This window comes from Eriocheir sinensis, chromosome 26 (genome assembly GCF_024679095.1).
Source record: "Eriocheir sinensis breed Jianghai 21 chromosome 26, ASM2467909v1, whole genome shotgun sequence".
In the NCBI taxonomy this organism is placed as follows: domain Eukaryota; kingdom Metazoa; phylum Arthropoda; class Malacostraca; order Decapoda; family Varunidae; genus Eriocheir; species Eriocheir sinensis.
The window spans coordinates 10,135,934-10,161,983 of NC_066534.1; the positions used below are offsets into that span (position 1 = coordinate 10,135,934).

At 43.0% G+C, this 26,050-nt stretch overlaps 1 protein-coding gene and 1 long non-coding RNA gene across 4 annotated transcripts in view; one reads left to right on the forward strand and one right to left on the reverse strand.

Annotated features, from left to right (window-relative positions):
* Positions 1-26,050, reverse strand: part of LOC127003745 (major facilitator superfamily domain-containing protein 8-like) — a 97,488-nt gene extending 71,438 nt beyond the window's left edge. Inside the window, exon 1 of one of the 3 annotated variants that reach the window (XM_050870734.1) lies at positions 25,564-26,050. The gene's annotated coding sequence lies outside the window, so the exon portion shown is untranslated. Of the gene's footprint in view, positions 1-22,288; positions 22,436-25,348 lie in introns of those variants that run through there. The other 2 variants (XM_050870732.1, XM_050870731.1) reach the window with 2 other exon arrangements.
* On the forward strand, positions 8,335-11,016 carry LOC127003746 (uncharacterized). The gene is made up of 3 exons (XR_007757377.1): positions 8,335-9,670; positions 9,784-9,991; positions 10,184-11,016. It is a non-coding gene; the product is annotated as an uncharacterized LOC127003746 (long non-coding RNA).

Sequence of the window (26,050 nt, forward strand, 5' to 3'; positions counted from 1 at the left end):
TACCCCTCCCTCTCCCTCTACCCGCTATTGATTTTTCAGTTTGCCAGCATATGCGTGCGTGTGTTACTGTTGATTTTCATATTGACTGGAGTTATATCGATTGTCTTTTCAGTGAGGGGTAGGAACGGGAAAAGTAGATTTTATACATTTTTATTGAAATATAGTGGAAAAAAAAAAATGGTATGACAAGTTATTATATTACCTTAATCTAGTCTATTTTATTTGTTCTTTCTTAATCCAGGCTAATTTGTTCTTTCTTAATCCAGACTAAATACATGCTAAGCCTAAAAACAAAAACACACAATCGTCATAAAAAAAAGACATATTACAAACTCACAACGTACAGGCTCAAAGAAATACAATGGAAACCCACCCATCCTACCCTTTTTTTTTCCCTCCCCCAAAATAAATCCTAATTGAAAGAGACATATTACAAACTTATGTCGTACATGCCCAAAGACAGCCCATAAAAGGATGACAACACGAGTACATATACAAATGAAGAAAAAAAATACACAACACAAGCACATATATATATATATATATATATATAAAATAATACACACAGAGCGAGTACATATATATAAAAAAAAGATTGTTAAGCACTAAATATAGGACTCTCACAGATTCGGCCACCATATGCATCTCTAACTTCCAAGACATTAGTGAATTTTATTCGCTTCCACTCATAAAATCCATAATGGATTTTAGTCACTTCCCCACCACCCACCCCGCCTATGACACTTCCAAGAAAGGTCAAGCGGGGTATGTCAAGTCAGAAGTGGGCGCGGCCGCAACACAGTACATATATAAAAAAAAGATTGTTAAGCACTAAATATAGGACTCTCACAGATTCGGCCACCATATGCATCTCTAACTTCCAAGACATTAGTGAATTTTATTCGCTTCCACTCATAAAATCCATAATGGATTTTAGTAACTTCCACACCCCGCCTATGACACTTCCAAGAAAGGTCAAGCGGGGTATGTCAAGTCAGAAGTGGGCGCGGCCCATATAAAGGAAGTGCTTTGCCTGAAACCTAAGATGTACTCTATCAAATTGCATGATCCCTCAAGCGGCGAGGATGCAGAAATAAAAAAAGTTAAAGGGGTACCTCACTATAGTTTGAGAAACTATAATCATGAAAAATACAGACAGGTACTGCAAGGGGCGGGGGTGGACAAGGCACGCCTCTATTGCATCCGCACCCTGAAAGGTCAGGTATGCACTACCTCCATTGAGAAGGCGACTTTAAGCGCATTAGACAACAAAAGAGTGCATCTGCTCTCTGATGACAGCATGCCGGGTAATCCTTCTCGTGTTTTTACGAGAGATTATGGCCACCCTGATTTACCTGAGAATCTGCGTCAAATGCGGAGGACATCTCAAACTGCTTCTACTAGTTGAGCCACTACTGCCACTACTGCTAGTACTACTACTACTACTACTAGTACTACTCATAATGTTGTCGGGGATACTTTAAGTGAAAGTGGTGATGAGGGTGTGTATAGTCATGGAACTAGACCAGTGGCGTGTAATCTATGGAGAAAAAGATATAGGAAATACAACGTAGAGAACGTTAATCGATCAAACAAAAGAAAGAGGAGAGAAACCAATGTCTTCCCATCGCGCCAGCTACCAGCAGCGTCAACATCATCTCCACGGTCGCCTTTATCCTCACCTCCCCACCCCGAGAATGGCATGGAGATTCCTCCCCCACCGGGCTGGGTTTCAGACAAAGGAGCCCACGCGAGTGGCTGTAACGGCGACAGAGCTCGCGCTAAAAGCAATCATTGATCTGTTACTTAAAAGCTAAAGCCTAAACCATAACAAGCTCAGTCTTTATCGCAAACATGACGAGCGCGGACGAACATATAATATACCTTAGTAGCCTAGGATGCCGCGATCTTTATCCCGACAACGTGCCAGGTTCATTTAAAAATGAAATCATACCGTTAAATTTACACCCCGACCGAGATTATCAGGTTGCCTTACACGGTATTTTTATTCCTAGAGAAGTATACACCCTCCATCGAGAAGACAAAGAAGCCATAGTGGAAGTTTACAGAAACGCTCAATGACACCTCAGGAAAACAGTTGCGGTACTCGCTGTCTCCTCGAAAAATATAACGAGCAAGCAAATAAGCGCAATTGTGGCTGACCTTAATACATACTGGCAAGCTATATTAAATGGAGTGTTTGGGTTTACAAATTACAAGGATTATTTTGATGGAGAAGGCGGAATACTGAGTTGGACCAAAAATTTTGTATGCTACCACAAACGCTCTATAGATGGCTGCGGTAATCTAAATTATTGCAAAATAAGTTTATTATTTAAGCCCAGATTGGCGGCTATTCTTGGATTTATTCCTAATCATTACTATGATATATTCGTCACGGATGAGGAGTCACATTACTCGCTTCGCCAGGTAAATGCCGATTTCCCGCCAGACCCCCACGCCGACGTGGACTATCTCCACCTCTATTGCGACATAATCCAGCCCACGCGATTTGCTAGCCAAACTGTGAACATTTTAGCCACTCTCCCTTACGGTGGGAGTAACAATTATTACTCAGTGCAAAGACCTCTGTATAAAAAGTTGGCGAAGAACGCTATAGATTCAGTGGCGGTAGTGGTGACGGATCAGTATGGACGAAAAATATACTTTGAAGAAAACCGCTCGGCCACGATCGTCTTGCACATTACACCCACCCACCCTCTCTTTTAAAATCAGTGGGCCAGCAAAAAAAACGCTCACTCATGGCGAGACTTTTGCCATGGAAGAGTGTTATGGGGAAGACCTTATCGATTTATTTCCCCGCGAGCGAGGAGGGAGGATATTTGTGGCCGGTGCGTCAGGATCTGGGAAGACACAGCTAGTGACGCGACTTGTGCGGAAATATTGTGACAAATTCTATCGAGTTCTTATTTGCGGTGCAACACATCATCCCATTCAAGACTTGCCAGAGCTGCAAAATAAAGTAATACTTAGTAAGGACATTATAGACCCAGAACAGGAAATTGATCTCTGTCAGAAAAATAAATCTATGTTAGTAGTATATGACGATAACTTTTTACGCGCTGCCAATGATGAAAGCGTCGCCAACGTTTTTATTAAAGGCAGACATCTTGGCCTTAGCTCCATACTCATTTCTCAGAACTTATTTATGCAGGGAAAGTATGCGAAGCATATCCCTCAATTGCACTCATTTCGTTTTGCTTAAACAAAGAGATCTTGGTCAAATTGAACTTCTAGGTCGTCAATTGTATGGTCGTGACAGAGCCCAGGCATTTCTCAGTATCTACAAGCGAGCTGTTGCGGGAAAACCATACGGCTATCTGCTGGCTGACGTCTGCATAACTACCCCCGAGGTCCTATCACTGAGATCAAATATAGCGAACGACGACTCCTGTGAGGTTGTGTACTCGTGGAGAGAGTGAGCGATATGCTAGCCCCATCCAAGACACGTCTTTTAAAGTCACTTTATGAAGACCCTCAAGTACCTGGAGGCTTAAGTGGAGTGAGGCCTTTATTTTTAGCAGCGAGAGCCATTGAACCCGACGTTTCTATGCGCGATGTTGAACAGTTTATGGAAGGTTGCAGAACACACACATTACATAAGATACAACCCCATAAGTTTAAGCGACGCGCTATTCTCAGTCCCAAACCGCGAGTTATCATAGCAGCAGATCTCGCGGACCTGAAAGAATGGTCCGCTTTAATGGAGGTCATAATTACATCTTAGTCTGCGTTGATGCATTTTCCAGGTACGCCAAAGCCCTGCCTCTTAAACGTAAAGATGCAAAATCGATGGTAATGGCAATGAAGACATTGCTAGGAAGACGCTGCTTTCAGTGGGGTCTCTAGGCTCTGTGTTGACCGAGGCAAAGAGTTCTATAATCGTCCACTTCAAGCCTATTTGCAAAGTAAAGACATAAAATGTACAGCGTTTACTCCCTAGAGATAAAAAGCAGCCTTGCTGAGCGATTTATCAGAACTCTGAAAGGTCGAATATATAGGTATATGACAGCTCACAATAAACTCGAGTATATTTCCATCTTGCAGAAGGTACTCGAGAGCTATAACCGCACGCCTCACGCACGTCTAGGAAAACCCCAGCCGAAGTACATGCCATGAAGGACCCGCGAGGAATCATTCGTCAGTTTAAGAAAATGCATAATTATAAAACAGAGAAAAGCGTCAAGGTAAAGCCAGTCGTGTGCTGAACATCGGGGACTACGTTCGACTCGTGGGCGCGGATAAAGCTTCTAAATTTAACCGAGGCTTTCATATCAAAACACAGAAGAAATATTTAAAATTGCAAGCGTGGATTATCGACAGTCCCCATTGGGTTATACCTTGCAAGATTTATCCAATCAACCCATCCAAGGCTTGTTTTACAAAGAGGAGCTTATCAAAGTTCAGCTACCGGACGTTTTCCCGTCAGCATAAAAAATCGAGAGTGGTGAACGGTCGCAAACAATTTTTGTATCTTGGTTGGGTTATGATCCGAGTCAAGACTGTTGGATAGACGCTCAAGATATTTCCTAATGACCTCGAATTCACCAACAAGAAGAAAAAAAAAAGCACCTCCCCTCGCCTTTGTTCACAAGGATCTTGTTTTGTTGTTGGCTAAACTCTCCCCGACAAGCGGAAAAAGTAATTGCAGTGTTGAACAAGAAACATATAGATTGCTTGTCAGAAGTGTTTCTAAATTTCCTAAAAACTAATCTTACGCGAAATACAAAGATTGTGAAATCCCTGAACAAATATAAAAAACACATAAGGAAACTCGCCAACAAGGGGGTAAGTACACTAAAAAAAAAAAAATACTGCGAACACAGCGGGGCGGTGCTATACTCTCTGTGCTGTTACCTCTGGCAGCTAGTGTCATAACTGGTCTTTTAACAAAATGAAGGAATATTGTCTCATCCCGAAATCAACAGCAGAACAATTTTACTCAAGTCTTCTACGGGAGCCGTAACATAAAACGAAACAGAAAGACGGACGAGGAAAAAAAAAGAAAGAGAGTGCGGAAACCGTTGTCGGGTTCGACGGTCAAGGCGTCAACTGCATTAAAAATATAAAGAGACGCGCGCTGCAAGATGTATTAACCCCAAACAACCACCCGCCATCTATAGCGGCCATAGGTCCTCGCACGACGTTCCCCACCAATACTATCGATTCGAAACCCGCCATAGATAACAGGATTGATGTTAGAATGAAAGCAGCTCAAAGGGATTATGCCAAAGCTTTCTTAGCTCTCATGAAACATACTCCAGGAATTACATGGGATACAAACGGAAATCTTTTGAGCCCCATTAATAATTTTAACGTCATTGATATATTGCAAACCTTAAGTGACGTCAACAGCAAATTAGGCTTCAAAGCTGATGATATACCATTTATTAAAATGCTTTTCCACAACACAAACTTAGATCCCTCATTTATACGCAATAATAAGGCAAGGAAGCAACTGTTTGGAGGAGGAGGTGGGGGAGGAAGGAGAAGTGCCCCAATTCGGGCAAAGCCACGCCCCACGCCTTCTTTCTCCGCCCCGCGGATGCCGGGTATGACGTGGGAGAATTATCGCGTATAAAAGGATTTTGTTTTGGGGTGGGATATAGGCACTTGTGTGACCTCGCGGGACAGGGAGACACTAAGCGTGAGTAAGAGCGAGAATTAATATATATTTTTCTATAAACATGTCAGATTATCCCATCATTCCTGTGAAGGGCGAATGACCGATCGCCAGTTCATTGACGACAGTGTGTGTTTAGTAGCCACCATCAACGCCAGCAGTTTTAAACTTAGCGGTATAGCCAAGGACTTGGCTGAAGTGTATGGCTATGCTAATCTCTTTGAAAATCGGAAACAACTTTATAATTTGAACAGAGTCGTTTGGAGTGACAGACCGAATGTGGGGTCGCTGGTAGTGAAGGAACCACCCACGGAATCAAATTATCCCATTGTGGTGGGTATGGTGACTCAATTTTGTCAGGGTGAATCTGTAGAATATAATGACGTGTCAAGATATTTTATTGAAACCAGCAGAGATATGCATTATGTGAACGGTTTAATGTCGGACACCAAGCAAAGCAGACGCGATAATTTTAAATGTTGCCTCAATGAGCTTGGTGATTATGTAAAGCAGAAAAAAAACATTCGAAAAGTCATTTTTCCTACCGGCGTAGGACGAAGGGGAAAGATGGATCATGAATGGAACGTGGCCTACTTGAAGGAGTTAAGATCTTTTGCCCACCAACTAGATTTGAATAACGTTAAGGTAATGCTCTTGGGGCAGGAAGAGGGACGAAGAATCTCCTGCGAAAGCCTCAACTGCCGGGGATGGGCGACAGACACAAACCACTGTGTAGCTATAAAAATGACGCTTTATATTTTTTTTTAACTAGTGGTCATGCAGTCATCGTCGCGAACAGTGTTTCTTCCGCCTACGGAGGGTGAATTTTCAAGTCTTTTGAGTAGCTTTCCACATCAGGTGGGGGGTGGTTTTGACAATATTCGAACTGTGCATTTCGCCCATCCTGCAAGACTACATCAAAGAGGTGGCGGTATTTTTAGTACGCTCGCAAACCTAGCCAAGAGTGTAATGCCCTTTCTATTCAGAACCGTTAAGCCCTCAGCGCTTAAGTTTACTCAAGATGTTATCCAGGATGTGAGCAGTGGACAAAGAAGTGTGAGAGGCGCTTTAAAGAAAAGAGGTATTGAAGCCTTAAGTGACGTAGGTGCTAGAATTATTAAAGGAGGAAAAAAAAGAAGAGTTACTTCGCGAAACAAGAAGAAGAAAAAAAAAATTAATAAAAGGAAAAGTGGTTGCGAGAGAAAGAACAGCGATGTGTTTGATATAATTTAGTAATGTGGAGGTGCGGTGGACACTCATGAAAAAAAAAAAAAAGGGGAAGGAGGAACATTCTGACCCGCGCGCGCGTGGGCTTGCCATTTTTTTTAGTGAGTGGTCTCTTATCAAGTTAACACGTCGCCGCTCCCGCGACCAGTGTCTCCATTAGTATATAGCGGGCGACGAAAGCGACAACAGCATGGCCTCCGCCGCTCCCTCCGTTCCGATTTCTGATTATGCGCTCAGTGTGGTTGACGAATTCCCTAGAATCAACAGACAACGCCAGGTTGAGAGCTCTATTGCGTCTAAAACTCTTGTCGACATTTTACCTGTAAATTTGTCCAGCCACGCCCGGTTAAAAGATAAGTACCTAGAGTTCCGCGTGCCGGGGGTGAAGGGGGCATTTATCGATCTTGCTAAATTAATTCTTGAGTTGAAATTAAGTGTCACTCAAGCTGATGGACAAACAAAAGTCGAGGAGGCTGTCAATGTCGAATTCTGCAATGGCACTGCTAATACCATGTTCAAATCAATTCAGGTGTATGTAGGCGATCAAATGGTTGAAAGTAACCCATACTTTAATTACTGGTCATTCCTAAAATGCTCACCACCTTCTCCACGTTAAAACTCAAATCATTCGGAGAAATAGAAACCTCCTCAAAGATAACAGGTCGGTGGAGCAGGCGTAGCCGAAACCTATGACGCCGCATACTTCACTAGCCTTGGGAGCAAATACAAGAGACATTTAAAAGATATCAAAGATCACGGTCTTCATCTCACCTTCCATTAATGTCGGACATTACTTCTTGTGATCAGTATTTATGCGACGACATCCCATTGAGAATAAGGCTTGAGTTAGCTAACGAAGCTTGGTATTTGAACACTGACGGCGATGGGAGTGCTGTGCGTGCCCATATTGATTTTGCTAAACTTTGGGTCACCAGACTCCAACCCTATCCGTCAGCATTGCTTGCATTAAATAAAGAATTAGAGACAGGAAAAATAACGCGTACAATATTTAACAAGACGTTATATAAATCTCTGGTTCTCGGCAAACAGCAGACAAGTATTGTCTGTGACCAACCGTGAAATGTCATTCCAGAGCGTTTATATATCGTTATGGCTGACATGAGGGCCTTTTCGGGTGTATATAATAAAAATGGCTTGTATTTCAAGAATGCTGATTTGTCTGAACTAACAGTCTCTGTCAATGGTATGAATATGTATAAAAATACGGTTTCTTTTCCCCACGAGTGTACGCGAGTCTATTATGATATTTTAGATAGTTTAGGAGTAGAAAATGACACTTTGCTTGATTACGATAGCTTTAAGAAAGGAAGGACAGTGTTTGTTTTTAGTTTGTTACCGGAAGACATACGAGGCACAGTGCCTCTTGAACACAGTGGAAACTTACGCATAAGTCTTCAGCTTAAAAAAGGCTTGGATGAAAATTTAGTAATTATCTGTTTGGGGATACAAAGGGAGTGTTGTCAATCAACTCGGAGAGGCACGTGTCTTGCGACACTAGAGCATAATGAATAATCAACAAATTATGAAAGCTCTACAAGGAAAACTTTATCACAATAATATATATTTCTTAGGCTGTCTTCCCGCTGACGATGTAGCGAAATTAAATCTAAGGAGTGAGTCAGACAAGCCCATTGTCTTTATTGCTAATGTGTTAGGCGCATCGCAAGCTTCGAAAATGGGTCACTGGGTGGTGTTCTATGTTAGTGATAAGTGTATATATTTCTTCGACACATACGCCCTGACCCCATCATTATATTCTAAGTACTTTCGAAGTTTCTTAAATAAGCATAAAGATTATCCTGTTTTTAAACTTGCCGCAAGATTACAGTCGGACAAAACTCTGGTGTGTGGCGTGTATTGCATTCAATTCGTATACTTATGTAATAAAATAGGCTTAGAGAGGACTAGTCAGTTTCTGAAAGATAATTATGATTTAGGAAATTTTTTGAAGAATGACAGAAAGGTGTTAACATATGCTTATAGAATGTTTAAAATGCCCCCATGTATAAAAACATTTTGTCAATCTAGTCAAGGACTGACTTACAAGCATTGTATTTCTAAGATATGTGGCTAACTTATTAAATGCTACAATGTGTGTGTGTGTAAAAAATGTAGAGCAGTAGCATGTAGCTTATTCATTTATGGCGTGTGTGTGCAATTATATGTAGTTATTAAGAACAGGATTTTTTTTTTTTTTTTCGTGCGATGTGACCGGGTGGGTGTGAGTTTGTTCACGCTTTCCTATGTGTAAAAAAAATGTAGAGAAGTAGTATATAGCTTATTCATTTATGGCGTGTGTGTAGTTATATGTAGTTATTAAGAACAGGATTCTGTTTTTTTTTTTTTTTTTCGTGCGACGTGACCGGGTGGGTGTGAGTTTGTTCACGCTTTCCTATTGTTCGGATGAAGAATGGCTTGTGGTTTTGGGCATGTGCGCGCGTGTTTGCATACATGTGTGGGCGTGTCCCCTATAACCTGGGGTAGCCTCGGAAGAAGAAAAGGCTTGTGGTAGTGTGCGCATATGCCCCAAATAACCCCGGGTAGCTTAGTCAGTCCCCTAACGTTGCGAGAGGAGCGTCATGGAGGAAGTCTTCGCCGTCATGAACTTACAACAACAACAACAACAACAACAACAACAGCCCCACGCTGCCGCTGCAACTCTTCATGCTGACGATGTTGACGATCAGATAATGGGTCAAGCCGCATTAGAAGTTGAAGCCATGGATAACACATCCCAAGCTGAAGCCGTGGATAACACATCACATCCCAGAAACGGAGGTGAGATATCCGCCTCTTGTATTTTTTTTTTCTGCGCGCACAAGCGCTGGTGTGTGTGTATTTCTTATTCATTGTGTTTAAAAAAAATATATATATATTTCTTGTCATTTCAGCGGATGTTGGTGGTGGTGAGGTGGGGGATGTTCCAGAAACTCCCAAGTCTACCGGTGAACATATCACGGGCGAGTCATTGGGCAACAACAACCGCGGCGCGTTGGGAGGTGTCGGTAAAATGGGGCGGCGTGTGCTGAGGGAAGGATGTGATACCTCCATTACCAGTGTCTCATCTGAAGAACGACCCACCGGACAGCGTAACGCATAGTAAGTATTTTTTTATTCTTACAAAAGAGAGAGAGAGAAAGAGAGAGAGAGAGAGAGAGAGAGAGAGAGAGAGAGAGAGAGAGAGAGAGAGAGAGAGAGAGAGAGAGAGAGAGAGAGAGAGAGAGAGAGAGAGAGAGAGAGAGAGAGATTGATTTTTTTTTGTCTAATAATGTTTCTCTATCTTTTCATAAGTCCACGGCAACAACAACAGACACGCTTCGGTGATGGTGTGTCTTGACTCTCCGTCGGGCGCTGAATCGCGAGAGCGGCGGCGAAGTCGTCTGCAGCAAAAAGATCATGAAATGCGTCAATCACGACTGGAAAAAAAAATGCAGCATATGGCGGAAGTGTTGCGGCCGCGCCCACTTCTGACTTGACATACCCCGCTTGACCTTTCTTGGAAGTGTCATAGGCGGGGTGGGTGGTGGGGAAGTTACTAAAATCCATTATGGATTTTATGAGTGGAAGCGAATAAAATTCACTAATGTCTTGGAAGTTAGAGATGCATATGGTGGCCGAATCTGTGAGAGTCCTATATTTAGTGCTTAACAATCTTTTTTTTATATATGTACTCGCTCTGTGTGTATTATTTTTTATATATATATGTGCTTGTGTTGTGTATTTTTTTTCTTCATTTGTATATGTACTCGTGTTGTCATCCTTTTATGGGCTGTCTTTGGGCATGTACGACATAAGTTTGTAATATGTCTCTTTCAATTAGGATTTATTTTGGGGGAGGGAAAAAAAAAAGGGTAGGATGGGTGGGTTTCCATTGTATTTCTTTGAGCCTGTACGGTGTGAGTTTGTAATATGTCTTTTTTTTTTTATGGCGATTGTGTGTTTTTGTTTTTAGGCTTAGCATGTATTTAGTCTGGATTAAGAAAGAACAAATTAGCCTGGATTAAGAAAGAACAAATAAAATAGACTAGATTAAGGTAATATAATAACTTGTCATACCATTTTTTTCCACTATATTTCAATAAAAATGTATAAAATCTACTTTTCCCGTTCCTACCCCTCACTGAAAAGACAATCGATATAACTCCAGTCAATATGAAAATCAACAGTAACACACGCACGCATATGCTGGCAAACTGAAAAATCAATAGCGGGTAGAGGGAGAGGTAGTGGTACCCTCAGACTGACCATCAAGTCACCGCTCGCGAGGGGTAGGGCATAGAGGGGGACACGCACACACATGCTGGCAAACTGGAAAAAAAATCAATAGCGGGAGAGGGAGAGGGAGGGGGAAAGGTAGCCACAGGCCTCCGCCCAACAAGGCACCGCTCGCGCTAACCGATCCCCGGCAGGAGGGTGACGCCCCGGCACGGTGCGAAAGGACCGATCCCCCGGCAGGAGGGTGACGCCCCGGCACGGTGCGAAAGGACCGATCCCCCGGCACTGGGGCGAAAGGACGCCCCGGGCAGGCGCGACAGGACCGTACCCCCGGCAGGAGGGCGACGCCCCGGCACGGTGCGAAAGGACCGATCCCCCGGCAGGAGGGTGACGCCCCGGCACAGTGCGAAAGGACGCCCCTAACCGATCCCCTGAACAAGGCACCGCTCGCGCTAACCGATCCCCGGCAGGAGGGTGACGCCCCGGCACGGTGCGAAAGGACCGATCCCCCGGCAGGAGGGTGACGCCCCGGCACAGTGCGAAAGGACGCCCTAACCGATCCCCGAACTAGTCACCGCTCGCGCTACCCGATCCCCGGCAGGAGGGCGACGCCCCGGCACGGCGCGAACGGACGCCCTAACCAACCCCCGGCAGGAGGGTGACGCTCAGGCCTCCGGGGAGACACGATGGCGTGGAAGGTGGTGGGTGTTTGGGGTGGGGTGGGTGGGTGGGGGGGAAGGGTCACTTTGGGGTAGGTTTGTGACCACTCCCCGGTTGGGTAGTGGGGAGGTCCCCTCGGCGGCTGGCTGCCCGCGCGGCTGGCTGGCCGTCCGGCTGACTGGCCGCACGGCCGGCCGGGAAATTCGACGTACAAAAATTTTTCGACGTCAAAAATTTTTCGACGTCATTTTTTTTTGGCTGCAAATTCTTGATTATGCTTGCGAATTATTTTGGTCCCGTCACTGTCACCATTACCTACTACTAAATATAAATGGTAAAAACACACCCACGAGCACGAACGCCTGAAAACCTGTTACATATATTTTTCCACTTTTTTTCCTTTTTTACTTTTTTTCCTTCGCATTTTTTTCTTCTAGTTCTTGTTTGTGTTTTTGTTCTTCTTGTTCATTTTCTTCGCTTTTTTTTCTCTATCACCATCATCAAAATCATCATCATCATTATATCATCATCATTAACAAGGATATTAACGAATCCTTATAAACATGTAATTCTAGTAAAAGTGTGTGTGTGTGTGTGTGTGTGTGTGTGTGTGTGTGTGTGTGTGTGTGTGTGTGTGTGTGTGTTAATACGTAATTGTTCTTACCTTGTAGTAGTCAATGTCAATATAAGGAATGTCGGGACACGCGCATCGGGGGGGAGGGAGTATGAGGGAGGCAAAGTCTACACAGTACCATGTCGGGACACTCATTTGAATAAAACCGTCCCTTCCCGCGCATGACGTACACTGGGGTACACTGAGCTGAGAGCTCAGTCGCTCTGAAGTCACTTGTTTTTGCCATTGAGTTGTTTCCTCTAGTATAAAAAAAAGGAACATGGACGTGCTTCAATACGTGGGATGGCCATAAAACCAAATACGTTGAGTAGAGTTTTCAGTCCATTTGATCCCTTGCGACACAACTATTGGTGCTTTAGGAGCAGTGAGTATCGGGCCTTTTTTAAACATTTGTTACCTTTTTTTATGCCCTTGAACTGATTCCTCTGCTGTAAAAAAAAAAAAAAAAAAAAAAAAACACCTCAGCGCGACCAAAATTAATTTATCAACCGGTAGACACTTCATACAACCGTTTTTTGATACCAATGGTACGATAACAATATGTGTGTGGTAGCTCTGGTTGTAGAGTTAATTATATTTCTTTCTCATTGACTATCATACCAACTTCCATATATATACCTTTCCCGCGTTGCCGTATTTACTACAAAGTTAGGTCAGTATTCTCAAACGCTTACGGCTCTCACAATATGTCCAGAGGTTACGAAGATCAGTCAGGTTCTCACGAGTGTTTTTTACTCTCGTGGTGCAGAAGCATCGTCAAACTATCACAGTAGAGTCACAAAACTACCCGTGGAAATATCAGCAACTCTTATCAAACCATTAGGCTGCGTTTACATAGAACTATACGGTATACGGTATACGATATTCGCTATTCGGTATACGCTATACGCTATACTCTATACGGACACGGCGGGTTACATAGGGCTGCACACGTACACTATACTTCCAGTCGGATGCCGTCAACATGGATTCTTCAGACGAAGAAGATGTGGCTCTCTTTTTACTGATGGAGGCTGAGGAGAGACATGGGAAGAAAAGAAAAACATGGGTACGACAGCACTTCCAAATGAGACCTGAGTTGGGGGAGTCCCACACCATATTTCAGAACCTGATCGATCATCTCAATAATCTATGTATTTATTAACTTACCTTGGAAAAAATACAGCCTGCCACAACTAAGCACGATGGTTATCTGGCGGTATACGGTGCACGAAAATCGAACATGTTCGATTCTCGCTATACTATACTATACGCAGCTATACGGCATTTCGTATAGTGCCCTCCTATGTAGCGCGGTATATGGAATTCCCTTTGTTCGATTCCAGCTATACGCGTGCCCCCCGAAAACGTGCCCGTATACCCGTATAGTATAGCTCTATGTAAACGCAGCCTTATCGAATGTGAGTGTGTCAACCCCGAAATGTTTATGAATTACTCGCCGGGTGGTAGAGAATACGTGTTCTAGAATAAGTCCACCTGTTAGGGAAAGATGGGACGACAGGGAAAGAATGAATGAATGAAGGGAAGGAAAGACGGGAAGAGAAGGATGGAAAGGAAGGAATGAAGGGAAGGAAAGACGGGAAGAGAAGGATGGAAAGGAAGGAATGAAGGGAAGGAAAGACGGGAAGAAAAGGATGGAAAGTAATGAATGAAGGGAAGGAAAGACGGGAAGAAAAGGATGGAAAGGAAGGAATGAAGGGAAGACGGGAAGAGAAGGATGGAAAGGAAGGAATGAAGGGAAGGAAAGACGGGAAGAGAAGGATGGAAAGGAAGGAAGGAAGGGAAGGAAAGACGGGAAGAGAAGGATGGAAAGGAAGGAAGGAAGGGAAGGAAAGACGGGAAGAGAAAGATGGAAAGCAATGAGTGAAGGGAAGACGGGAAGAGAAGGATGGAAAGGAAGGAATGAAGGGAAGGAAAGACGGGAAGAGAAGGATGGAAAGGAAGGAATGAAGGGAAGGAAAGACGGGAAGAAAAGGACGGAAAGGAAGGAATGAAGGGAAGGAAAGACGGGAAGAGAAGGATGGAAAGGAAGGAAGGAAGGGAAGGAAAGACGGGAAGAGAAGGATGGAAAGGAAGGAATGAAGGGAAGGAAAGACGGGAAGAGAAGGATGGAAAGGAAGGAATGAAGGGAAGGAAAGACGGGAAGAGAAGGATGGAAAGGAAGGAATGAAGGGAAGGAAAGACGGGAAGAGAAGGATGGAAAGGAAGGAATGAAGGGAAGGAAAGACGGGAAGAGAAGGATGGAAAGGAAGGAAGGAAGGGAAGGAAAGACGGGAAGAGAAGGATGGAAAGGAAGGAATGAAGGGAAGTGAAAGACGGGAAGAAAAGGATGGAAAGGAAGGAAGGAAGGGAAGGAAGTCGGGAAGAGAAGGATGGAAAGGAAGGAATGAAGGGAAGGAAAGACGGGAAGAGAAGGATGGAAAGGAAGGAATGAAGGGAAGGAAAGACGGGAAGAGAAGGATGGAAAGGAATGAATGAAGGAAAGACGGGAAGAGAAGGATGGAAAGGAAGGAAGGAAGGGAAGGAAAGACGGGAAGAGAAGGATGGAAAGGAAAGAATGAAGGGAAGTGAAAGACGGGAAGAAAAGGACGGAAAGGAAGGAAGGAAGGGAAGGGAAGACGGGAAGAGAAGGATGGAAAGGAAGGAAGGAAGGGAAGGAAAGACGGGAAGAGAAGGATGGAAAGGAAGGAATGAAGGGAAGTGAAAGACGGGAAGAAAAGGATGGAAAGGAAGGGAAGTGAAAGACGGGAAGAAAAGGACGGAAAGGAAGGGAAGTGAAAGAAAATGTGGGACTATTATTCTCCGAGTGGGTCAGAATCCGTGTTCTGGCTAAGTTCACCTGTACAGCCATCAGTACTGAGGTGGAAGCTTCCTGCACCTGAGATGTCTGGCCAGAAGAGGTGCCAGCTTACCCAGACAAAATTTATTGGACTGAAAATGATTCATCTTAATTCGTGGTGCCAAACTTGAACTCTGCGTTAATACTGCATCCCCTTGATAAGACGAGGTGCCCTAAACTATATATATATACTGCTAGAGAGAGAGAGAGAGAGAGAGAGAGGGGAGAAGCCGCGTAGATTACACTTAATGGCAGTCTGCTTATACGTAATAGACTCTCTCTCTCTCTCTCTCTCTCTCTCTCTCTCTCTCTCTCTCTCTCTCTCACACACACACACACACAGTTATGAATGACGTCAGAGGGCCTTTTCTGGGTGTTCAAGCAGTAGATATGTTAGCCTAATTTTAAGCAGTCGAGAAACCATGCACTTTGCTGAAGGCAGGAAAAAATCTGAGAGCCATTACAGATGAGGTATGGGCCTTCAGAACATAAGTAAGGTCATCGCACCAAGGTCACATCTGCGGCACTTAACCTCACACCCCGCCCTGTACACCAAACCAACCAAGCAATGAATATTTGGTAAATGTGAGAGAGTTGCCCATCTCAAAATTTGATACACTGGCTATTTATTTCGGGCCAAAATATTGTGCTTTTTCATTTGGAGATATTTTTTTTCTTCGGAAACTATTAAAAAGTGACTTGTTGCAATTTCATCATCCGCCGCCACAGCCGCAAAATAGCTCGCAGAGGGTTTGGGGTACTTGAGATCGAAAGTTCCCCTGCAAGGCACTCGATCCATCACGTGTCGCCTGGGTGTGTTTGGGAACCCCTGCATAACATCACCTTCCAGAAATGGCAGTACAGTTCTCCCACAGCATAAATTGTTCGCCACCTTAGAACAGGAATGCTAAACTCTCCTACTGCTACTGTTGATAATATTTTGCCGAATAAATATTTTTTTATGCAGTAAAATTTGAACTGTATCATTACTTTTAATTTGATTACTATTTAACACTTGTGTACGCTTCGTGAGGGGGGGGGGGGGGTAGATAAGAGAGAGAGAGAGAGAGAGAGAGAGAGAGAGAGAGAGAGAATTTCCCGACGTTATGATGCAATAATATAAACGAATGTCAATCGAGGAGGAGGATACGGAGTAGGAGGATGAACCAAAGAAGAAAAGAAGAAGAAAAAGATGAAGAAGAAGAAAACGAAGAAGAATGTAGAATAAGGAAACAAGAGACGTATATACAAGAACAGATAAAAACAAGGAGAGAAATACAGATGCAAAGGAAACGGGAAAATACTCAGCATAGTTAATGAGGTGAAAGAAAATGGAAAAGGCAAGATGATGATGATCAGAAAAATAAAAAAATAAAATAATAAGAAGAGAAGGAGAAGGAGGAAGAGGGGAAGGAGAAAGTAGTAGGAGTAAAGGGGGAGAAAAAAAAAGGAGCAAGATGATGAAAGGGGATAAAAAGGAGGAGAAAGATGAGAAATGGAAGATGAAGATAATGATGATGGCGACAGGTAAAGAAAATAGGCTACAAGTAACTGTGACATCGAAAGTGACATTGTAAACAGCTCCATTGTACAAAACTTGAACCGCAGCATTTCATTACAAGCTTGCGGGTGTTTCTCAAAGGGTGAAAGGCAAAAAAACAAAACAAACAAAAAAGACAGATGTGGCAACACTGGTGACCGTCCATCGATCATCTCTGTCTCTGAGCCACGCCGTAATAATATATCTTCGACCAAACCCCCAATATAGTAATTCACTCATCATTTTTACCTTTCAACACGCGAGAGGATAAAACGAATCTTGTCCTCCGGCACATTCTTTCCTTGTCTTCCCCCTGAACTAGCAGTGCCAAGTGGTTCTTTTAATTTGCTATTGTACAAGTCGTATGAACTGCAATTTAGACACCTCCCGGATCGAGCTTGGTCGACTCTCTTTTTAGGCATCTATCCTATTGCGGGAGCAGTGCATATATTTTTTTTTTTATGCCAATGAGTTGCCTCCTTTGCTGTGAATCTCTCTCTCTCTCTCTCTCTCTCTCTCTCTCTCACACACACACACAACACACACTTTTCCGGCTGCACCTGTTGGCCGTTACGTATGTACGACTTACGTGGTCTGACCTTCCTGGCGTGAGGGTGACTGGCGTGAGAGTGACAAGTGCTCCGCCAGGATGCAAAGAGGAATAAATAGCTTTTTCATAAGGAAATAAAACTGAAAAATAGATTAGAGGAGAAAACTACCACTTTCTCTTTTATCAGTAATTAAAAGCTTCAAGTAGTTGACACTTAAGCAAGATAACGTGATAAGATAACCGATTCTTTGCCATAAGCACACTTGAATGTGATTTTAATTTACCTGGAAGGGGAATGGAATTCAATGACTTGGGATTTAGCGAACTCTGGACAGCCAAAACATGATAGCTAAAATTCATATTTCACCAACCAATAATTCGTGCTGAGGGGGGGGGGGGGGGGGAGAGAGAGACTCTCCATAATCTTTCCCTTTTAACTAATGAAATACAACACTAGCCTTCTCCTTGCTCGACATCCACGTGTGTCCACTTTAGTCGATCGGAAAAATAGGTACAGTATACTACGATTGTCAGCTTGGCCAGCGCGCCGGCGATCCACACCAACGATGAGACGAACTATCATAGGGTCGCATTTTAAAACATTTCATCGACCAAGTTCACATATTATAATTTTTGACAAGGCTTTCGTATGAGTTGAGGGCATTTCCAGTAGTAGTTTTATGGCCCTGGTGGCAGTTTGACCCTTCCCCAGCAGCATGAGCCTAAAGAAACACTCATTAAAACCCGATTGATCCCTTCTTTGACCTTTATCAATAGTTGATGAGAGAATGAACGTGTCTTATAATACCGGCCATAGAAATGTCTCTCATCCTTGAGCCACACATCGTGCAAGTAACGCTGAGGTATTGTGTTCCTTTGTGGCGAGCCTTTATTCACACACACACACACACACACACACACACCACCCCGTGGCGCAACTGGTTAGAGCTGCCAGGCTTCACGGTCTGACAGGGCGGCGGTTCGAGCCCGCTCAAGCCGGATTCTTTCCGTTGACTAGGAGTGGTTACTGTCCCCCCTTGAGCAAGGGGGATGGGGTGTGTGGTGTGTGATAGGGATGGGCAAGTACCGTTAATTTGAGTACCGGTAGTACCGGTACCGAAAACTCAAGTACCGTTAGTACCGGTACCGGTACCCAAAGGAGGTTTTTTTTCTTAATGACTTCTGATGAAATTCCCAATCAAATTTCCTGTAAAGAAAACTCTCTCTCTCTTCCTTCAACTTAATATCAACTAGAGTAGAAATGCAACGTTTAGGAGCCTTCTGATTAATGTAAAATCACTTGGGTTTAAGGACAGACCACCTAGTCTGTACCATGGGGTCTGTGTGGTCTAATTTTCTATGTAAATCTATGTAAATCTCTCTCTCTCTCTCTCTGAATGAAGTGAATATTTATTTTTTCGAAAAAAAAATAGCATGTATAGTTATTACGGATGTACTCGATCATAGTCTAATAACAATAAAAATATTTATTAGCAACCTAAAAAAAAAAAAAGAATCGGACATGAAGAATTATCCAGTAACTCCAATAAATAAATCAAATAATAAAATAATGTAAACGGGAGCTGTGATGGAAACGGAAAGCAGGACAAAATGGTGGGAACTTGGGGAGACGGTCAGCGAGGCAGTGACAGCGTCTACACACAGGGCCCATACCGCGTGATACCACATGGAAGCGGGCGGGCGAGCGCCGAGCGTCACTAAGATCCAAACGGTACCGGTACTAGCGGCAATGCGCAGTGCCGAGTGATCATTAAGCTTCCCGGAACCCAAGTGATCATGATGCTTCGCGGTACCAGTACCGATACCAGTTATCGATACCAGGTACCGGCGAGTGATCATAATCACTTGGGTTCCGGGAAGCTTAATGATCACTCGGCACTGCACATTGCCGCTAGTACCGGTACCGTTAGGATCTTAGTGACGCTCGGTGCTCGCCCGCCTCCATGTGGTATGAGCCCTGTGTGTAGACGCTGAGTCACTGCCCCGCTGACCGTCTCCCCAAGTTTCCACCATTTTGCCCTGCTTTCCGTTTCCATCACAGCTCCCGTTTCCATTATTTTATTTATTTATTGGAGTTACTGGATAATTTTTCATGTCCGATTCTTTTTCTTTTTTAGGTTGCTAATAAATATTGTTATTGTTATTAGACTATGATCGAGTACCCATATCACCGAGATATCCACTCACTAAGTGTTGATCTCTCTCTCTCTCTCTCTCTCTCTCTTTCTTTCTCTCTCTGCTACACCTCCAATATTTAATCATCTTATATAATTCATCATGCAATTCTTTATAGCCAGAAACTCTCCAAGGGATTCAAACTTTTTCGTTAATGCTTTATTGGATAAATATGATCTCTCTCTCTCTCTCTCTCTCTCTCTAAAAGTTAACGAGTCATACGAATTTAACAGTGGCAAGTAAAAAGAAAACGAAGTCTTGGGTTAAAAGTTAGTGAGTCCCACGAGTCTTTAGAAAATGCTAATATATATTGTTATTGTTATTAGACTATGATCGAGTACCTACTACCCATATCGCCGAGATATCCACTTACTAAGTGGTGATCTCTCTCTCTCTCTCTGAATGAAGTGAATATTTATTTTTTCGATAAAAAAATAGCATGTATAGTTATTATGGATGTACTCGATCATAGTCTAATAACAATAACAATATTTATTAGCAACCTAAAAAAAAAATTGGACATGAAGAATTATCAATAAATCCAATAAATAAATCCGAGCAACTGGTACCGGTACCGAGCAATCTGGTACCGGTACCGTACCGTTTAGCTGGTACCGTTAGTACTGGTACCGGTACCTGCCCACCCCTAGACTGTGTGAGGTCCTGGCAGTACCCGTAGATCGACGATAAAGAGCACTTGCTCATGTCGGGAAGGTACCTGCTGACGATTACGAGTCCAACACGTGATCAGCCCGTGGTGAATTACACACACGTGAGCTCAGATGCCATCTGGTAGGATGAGGTTCGAGTCTTACTCTGACCGGAAAGGTTTTCGCTGACAAGGCGGTTAATTGCCTACTGTCCCTTTGAGCGAGGGGGATGTGGTGTGTGAGATCCCAGCCCCATAGACATGTTCAATGAGCTGGGAAAATGCTCTCTCTGGGAGGGTATTGGCATGTGATCAGACCCTGAGTGAATGACACACGCGCCACCCCCGTCTCTCTCTCTCTCTCTCTCTCTCTCTCTCTCTCTCTCTCTTGTCGCTAAAAACATTTCCGTTGGCCATGTACAGTTATTGCGATGAGTTTACATGCCTCTCAATTAACTTTACTACATGTATAGCAAACTCGAGATAATAATTCACTCAAGCTCTTACGAGTACTACCTTAATGAGCCACAGTTGTCAGAAGGGTGAATAGGGACGAACTCTTCATAAACTAGATCACAGCTTAGATGAGACGCCAAAAAAAAATGGTCAATAAAACGACTGTGGCAAACTACAGACCAGCGGATTATGAAGAATAAGACATGAATGTATAGTAAAGAAAGTTGCATCATCGTCCACTACCTCCACCATTACATGTAGAGCAAAACCCGACACAATCATGGACCAAGCTGAGAGAAGTGAAAACAGGGCTAGAGCGGTCAATGATCGAGTCTATCGCATCGCAACATTACATGATTGAGTGTTCAATGTAGAATGCGAAGAAAACACACGTCTCTAGTGATCAATTAAGTATTTTGTCAGTGTTCAATGTAGAATGCGGAGAAAACACGTCTCAAGTGATCAATTAAGTATTTTGTGAGTGTTCAATGTAGAATGCGGAGAAAACACGTCTCTAGTGATCAATTAAGTATTTTGTGAGTGTTCAATGTAGAATGCGGAGAAAACACGTCTCTAGTGATCAATTAAGTATTTTGTGAGTGTTCAATGTAGAATGCGGAGAAAACACGTCTCTAGTGATCAATTAAGTATTTTGTGAGTGTTCAATGTAGAATGCGGAAAAAACACACGTCTCTAGTGATCAATTAAGTATTTTGTGAGTGTTCAATGTAGAATGCGGAGAAAACACACGTCTCTAGTGATCAATTAAGTATTTTGGTATTCATTCATTGAAACCAGGCGAAATCTAAGAAAAAAAAAACTATCAACCAACTCCAAGGAAAAATAAATGTAAAAAAAAAAAGAAGGAAAAGAAAATGCAGACGAAGAAAATCAGAATCAGACGTTTCAGTAGACATATATAAGAAATCACTGTCTTGTAATAATATATGTTTAAACTAATCTAATCAACGCGTTATTTGCATTCATTATCAGTAAAAAAAATAATGCTTTCGTGAGTTTTTATTTATGTCGAGGAATGTTCTCCACATCAACCTAGCGCGGTGTGCCTTAATTGTTTTAAGCGGTTGCTTCAGGGTGTGGCACAGATGTGGAGCAGTGCCTTATATGGGGTGAGACCGAAACTTTAATGAAGACGAAGTGAAAATCTTTAACTGAATATTAGTCTGGCTGTACACGAATGATGACGAACTTGACGATTTTCACGCACACACACACACACACACACACACAGTAGAAAAACACTGTCAAAAGCAGTGGTCAAAATCCTCACATGGTATAATTCCGCATAATTACCCGATACGCAGCTTAGATAGAAAAGCTTAGTTAATGGAAAAGGGATTCTAGATTCATGACTGAAATGAGTCTGGACAAGTAGGACACTGCCAGTAGTTGGGTGGGAGGCCTGGATGGAAAGAGTGTGGACCTGCAACTACGTCGCCAGGGAAAGGAGGGACAGTGTTGTAACTTACTCTGCTCTAACAAATATGTTCTGGATGTCATTTTGAGTCAAACTGCGTACCATGTCACGATAATTACGCAATTTAGTAACAACCAAATTATCAAAGTCATGGTTTTCATCTAACATAGTTAGCTGAGACCGTTAGTATTTCAAAAGCCTTATCGAGACGTTGGTCACCTGATGTGTTCGGCTTCTTCCTTTAGGGTGTGGGCGACTTGGGGTGCCTCGTTTCAGGGTTTCCTTTCCCCTAAACAAGTGTCGCCAGCAGGACGGACCGCCTCCCCACACACACACCGCTCCCCACTTGTTACGCCACTGCCTCTGTCTTGTGTGGGCTAGGGATGGGCAAGTACCGTTAATTTGAGTACCGGTAGTACCGGTACCGAAAACTCAAGTACCGTTAGTACCGGTACCGGTACCGGTACCCGAAGGAGTTTTTTTTTTTCTTAATGACTTCTGATGAAATTACCAAATAAATTTCCTGTAAAGAAAACTCTCTCTCTCCTTCAACTTAATATCAACTAGAGTAGAAATGCAACGTTTAGGAGCCTTCTGATTAATGTAAAATCACTTAGGTTTAAGGACAGACCACCTAGTCTGGACCATGGGGTCTGTGTGGTCTGATTTTCAATGTAAATCTATGTAAATCTCTCTCTCTCTCTCTCTCTCTCTCTCTCTCTCTCTCTCTCTCTCTCTCTCTCTCTCTCTCTCTCTCTCTCAAAGTTAACGAGTCATACGAATTTAACAGTGGCAAGTAAAAAGAAAACGAAGTCTTGGGTTAAAAGTTAGTGAGTCCCACGAGTCTTTAGAAAATGCTAATATATATTGTTATTGTTATTAGACTATGATCGAGTACCTACTACCCATATCGCCGAGATATCCACTTACTAAGTGGTGATCTCTCTCTCTCTCTGAATGAAGTGAATATTTATTTTTTCGATAAAAAAATAGCATGTATAGTTATTATGGATGTACTCGATCATAGTCTAATAACAATAACAATATTTATTAGCAACCTAAAAAAAAAAATTGGACATGAAGAATTATCAATAAATCCAATAAATAAATCCGAGCAACTGGTACCGGTACCGAGCAATCTGGTACCGGTACCGTACCGTTTAGCTGGTACCGTTAGTACCGGTACTGGTACCGGTACCTGCCCACCCCTAGACTGTGTGAGGTCCTGGCAGTACCCGTAGATCGACGATAAAGAGCACTTGCTCATGTCGGGAAGGTACCCGCTGACGATTACGAGTCCAACACGTGATCAGCCCGTGGTGAATTACACACACGTGAGCTCAGAATAATGCCATCTGGTAGGATGAGGTTCGAGTCTTACTCTGACCGGAAAGGTTTTCGCAGACAAGGCGGTTAATTACCTACTGTCCCTTTGAGCGAGGGGGATGTGGTGTGTGAGATCCCAGCCCCATAGACATGTTCAATGAGCTGGGAAAATGCTCTCTCTGGGAGGGTATTGGCATGTGATCAGACCCTGAGTGAATGACACACGCGCCACCCCCGTCTCTCTCTCTCTCTCTCTCTCTCTCTCTCTCTCTCTCTCTTGTCGCTAAAAACATTTCCGTTGGCCATGTACAGTTACTGCGATGAGTTTACATGCCTCTCAATTAACTTTACTACATGTATAGCAAACTCGAGATAATAATTCACTCAAGCTCTTACGAGTACTACCTTAATGAGCCACAGTTGTCAGAAGGGTGAATAGGGACGAACTCTTCATAAACTAGATCACAGCTTAGATGAGACGCCAAAAAAAATGGTCAATAAAACGACTGTGGCAAACTACAGACCAGCGGATTATGAAGAATAAGACATGAATGTATAGTAAAGAAAGTTGCATCATCGTCCACTACCTCCACCATTACATGTAGAGCAAAACCCGACACAATCATGGACCAAGCTGAGAGAAGTGAAAACAGGGCTAGAGCGGTCAATGATCGAGTCTATCGCATCGCAACATTACATGATTGAGTGTTCAATGTAGAATGCGAAGAAAACACACGTCTCTAGTGATCAATTAAGTATTTTGTGAGTGTTCAATGTAGAATGTGGAGAAAACACACGTCTCTAGTGATCAATTAAGTATTTTGTGAGTGTTCAATGTAGAATGCGGAGAAAACACGTCTCAAGTGATCAATTAAGTATTTTGTGAGTGTTCAATGTAGAATGCGGAGAAAACACACGTCTCTAGTGATCAATTAAGTATTTTGTGAGTGTTCAATGTAGAATGCGGAAAAAACACACGTCTCTAGTGATCAATTAAGTATTTTGTGAGTGTTCAATGTAGAATGCGGAGAAAACACACGTCTCTAGTGATCAATTAAGTATTTTGGTATTCATTCATTGAAACCAGGCGAAATCTAAGAAAAAAAAACTATCAACCAACTCCAAGGAAAAATAAATGTAAAAAAAAAAAAAGAAGGAAAAGAAAATGCAGACGAAGAAAATCAGAATCAGACGTTTCAGTAGACATATATAAGAAATCACTGTCTTGTAATAATATATGTTTAAACTAATCTAATCAACGCGTTATTTGCATTCATTATCAGTAAAAAAAATAATGCTTTCGTGAGTTTTTATTTATGTCGAGGAATGTTCTCCACATCAACCTAGCGCGGTGTGCCTTAATTGTTTTAAGCGGTTGCTTCAGGGTGTGGCACAGATGTGGAGCAGTGCCTTATATGGGGTGAGACCGAAACTTTAATGAAGACGAAGTGAAAATCTTTAACTGAATATTAATCTGGCTGTACACGAATGATGACGAACTTGACGATTTTCACGCACACACACACACACACACACACACACACACAGTAGAAAAACACTGTCAAAAGCAGTGGTCAAAATCCTCACATGGTATAATTCCGCATAATTACCCGATACGCAGCTTAGATAGAAAAGCTTAGTTAATGGAAAAGGGATTCTAGATTCATGACTGAAATGAGTCTGGACAAGTAGGACACTGCCAGTAGTTGGGTGGGAGGCCTGGATGGAAAGAGTGTGGACCTGCAACTACGTCGCCAGGGAAAGGAGGGACAGTGTTGTAACTTACTCTGCTCTAACAAATATGTTCAGGATGTCATTTTGAGTCAAACTGCGTACCATGTCACCATAATTACGCAATTTAGTAACAACCAAATTATCAAAGCCATGGTTTTCATCTAACATAGTTAGCTGAGACCGTTAGTATTTCAAAAGCCTTATCGAGACGTTGGTCACCTGATGTGTTCGGCTTCTTCCTTTGGGGCAGTGGTTCCCAACCTTTTCTAGTTTGCGGCACCCTTGGCAAGCCTTTCAAAACTTCCCGGCACCCTTATAAGGAAATACATATTTAGAAAAAGATGAACAAACGACTCACGAACTCAGCTAGTTAGCAATACATACCAGGTAGCCTATGTATTGCTAACGAGCTGAGGGAGGAGGATATGTCATACCTTCTGCTTCCTTTGCGTCACCAATCAGTACTGAGACATTCTGGGCTCTGGCCAGTGGCGACTCGCTGTGCGCCCTGCCCTGTACGTGTGTCATACGCGTCAGTCTACAACCCTCACTCCCCTCCCTCCCTCCCACTCTCCCGCCAAGCTGTTCTCTCCAGTGTCCGTACAATTATTACACAGCAAAATCATATAATTAGTATTGTTCTCCTAGATTGTAATTTTCCATAAGTACAAATTATTATACAAATTCAATGAAAAGTAGCTAAGTTGAAAATTCGATCGCTAAATTGTGCAGCAGCAGCAGAAGCAGAGAGAGTGAAGTTAATGCAATTTTTTCCCCTGAATTTTGGCGGCACCCTCAAAAGATCTCACGGCACCCCTTGGTGCCGCGGCACACCGGTTGGGAATCACTGCTTTAGGGTGTGGGCGACTTGGGGTGCCTCGTTTCAGGGTTTCCTTCCCCCTAAACAAGTGTCGCCAGCAG